The sequence below is a fragment of the Emydura macquarii genome, unplaced genomic scaffold, assembly GCF_026122565.2.
Source record: "Emydura macquarii macquarii isolate MOO-44397 ecotype Brisbane River unplaced genomic scaffold, CSIRO-AGI_Emac_v2 contig_306, whole genome shotgun sequence".
Taxonomy (NCBI): Eukaryota; Metazoa; Chordata; order Testudines; family Chelidae; genus Emydura; species Emydura macquarii.
This window is the reverse complement of record NW_027130443.1, coordinates 7879993-7882789: the sequence shown is the minus strand read 5'-3', so window position 1 is coordinate 7882789 and position 2797 is coordinate 7879993.

The window sequence follows — 2797 nt, the reverse complement described above, 5'->3', positions numbered from 1 at the left end:
GCAGCTTAGCGGGAGCACACAGGTGCATACCACCGCCTCCTGCAGGGCCCTGGGAACGGGGCTTTAGAACAGCTCTCGGCAGAAAGCAGGGACTCAAAACAGCCTCAAAAGGGAACAGTGACCCCAAGCCAATCTTAAAGGGGAAAGTGGGGTCTAAAGCCAACACAAGGGGGGGTCCCCCAAAACTGGACGAGAAGGAAACATGGGGCTGAAGAGCACAGCTCAGGAGAGCATGGCTCTGGGGACAGGGGAGCGGCTTCTAGAAAACAAAAGCCCCTGAGTGGCTGGACCAGAGCGCTGGATAAGCCAGCTGTTTGGGGTGATGGGCCCAGACCAGCCAACAAGCCCATCTGTACTCCAGCTTGCCACTGCGAAGCCTCTTTGGGAGGATCTCTGAGAGCAGTTGGGCTTTGCTCTGAGCCGGGGATGGAACCAGAGAGCGGGAAGAGGCGGAGAAGAGGAGCAGAGGCAGAGCAGGGATCAGCATCTGAGCTGACACTAGGGTGGGAAGGAGGGAGGACAAAAGAGGAAGTTGTGTTTTTTTTTTAATCCAGTTCCTCAGGTGCTGTCAGCTCCCCCGCTATGATGCAATAGCCTCGGGGCAGGAGCCTCCATTGAGTAATGTCCTCTAGTGTGTGATTTTATTGCTGGGTTACTGGAGCCAGGTGCCTCATGGCACTTGGTGCAAAGGTTGCATGTTTCAGCTTCACAGTCTGGGGAATAACTGACTATTATTGGCAGAGCCATGGGACCTAACAGCAGCAGACAGCAGCTAAATCTCAGGTTGCTGGGGGCATCCTTTCCCCATGTCCAACCGGGACTTTGGAACAACCTGAGCCTGGCACATGCTAGGCCAGGACTTTGGGAGTTTAGCCTGTTCTGCGGGGATGCCCATGCAGAGCAGTCAGGATCGATTAAAGCTCAGCTATATGTCTCAGTGCTTTGATTTAAGGAGCACACAGTAACATCCCTTCTTCTCCCGTAGCATAGAATCTGGGAGAAGAGAGAAAGAAAAAGACTTGGGGCATTTAGAATGCATGGCTGGCTAGCCTCCAGCTTGCATATTTCTGGACGTTCATGCCAAACGGCTTTCAGATGAAATGCACAACGGAAATCTGCAGTCTTTGTGGGATTAAAGAGCCCGTGATACTTTTTGCAAGATTTAAAGTGTTAAATGCAGCCTCCTAGTCACAGGCAATTCTATTGTGTCCCCCTACATCACCCATAAAATGTCAAGTGGATACTGTGTTCTCCTTCACCTCCTGGCCTGAGCTGTTGTATGGCATTGCAGTGTGCTGTTATACAGCAGCTGTGTCCTACCCCAGAGGTGGCTGTATTTTAGTGGGTTTTCGGTAGTTTGCACAACACCTTGAGTTCCTGAGCACAGTGGATAAGCTGTCTGACTTCCCAGCAGGTTGAAAAGCTGAGCAAACTTGGGCAGATGCAGCTGTATTATGCTCCCCAATTCACCAAATCCCTGATTATCCAAAGGTTTGTTTCATTCCCCCAAGAAACAATCAGGGCTTTATTGTAACACATTTTAATTTTTGTAGCCCCTCGCTACAAAATTATCCATGGTGCTTCGTAGTAAAGAGACCTAAAGGTAAGACAAACAAGGAGCTGTGATGTAAAACCAAGGGACTGTGCCAAAAGCCTGAAGTAAAAAAGTTTTCTTTGAAAGGTGCTGACACCCTAGGACTTCTGAGACAAAAAGGGAGGATGCTCCAGAGAACTGAGGTCCCAAAAGCAAAGATAAGGGGCCTGATTCTTCCCTCATTTTCACCAGTGTAAATCAGAAGTCACTCCACTGATGTCAATGCAGATAAAACTGATGTAAGGCAGTGGAGAATCAAGGCCAAAACCAATACTCTAGCCACTGCACATTCCTGGGTTCAGATCTCAGAGGGCACCATGGTCATTATATCACAAGAACAGCCATGCTGGGTGAGACCAATGGTCCATCTAGCCCTGTTTTCCAACACTGGCCAGTGACAGATGCTTCAGCGGGAACACGGCAATTGATCGAGTGGTCCATCCATTGTCATCCACTCCCAGCTTCTGACAGTCAGAGGTTTAGGGACACCCAGAGCGTGTGGTTGCATCCCTGATCATCTTGGCTAAGAGCTATTGATGGACCTGTTTTCCATGAATTTATCCAATTCTTTTTTGAACCCAATCATACTTTTGACCTTCACAACATCCCCTGGCAACACGTTCCACAGGTTGACTGCGTGTTGTGTGAAGTAGTACTTCCTTATGTTTGTTTTAAACCTGATTATGCCTATTAATTTCATTGGGTGACTCCTGGTTCTTGTATTATGTGAAGGGATAAATAACACTTCTGTATTCACTTTCTCCACCCCATTCATAACCTTATAGACCTCTATCATATCCGCACCCCTTACTCATCTCTTTTCTAAATTGAACATTCCCAATCTTTTTAGTCTCTCCTCATATGGAAGCTGTTCCATGCCCCTAATCATTTTTGTTGCCCTTCTCTGAACTTTTTCCAATTCTAGTGTATCTTTTTTGAGATGGGGCAACCAGAACTGCACCCAGTATTCAAGGTGTGGACGTACCATGGATTTATATGGTGGCATTATGTTTATTTCTGTCTTATTATCTATCCTTTTCCTAAAGGTTCCTAACATTCTGTTAGCTTTTTTGACTGCCGCTGCACATTGAGCAAATGTTTTCAGAGAACAATTCACTATGATTCCAAGAGCTCTTTCTTGAATGATAACAACTAATTTTGACCCCATTATTTTGTATGTATAGTTGGGATAATGTTTTCCAA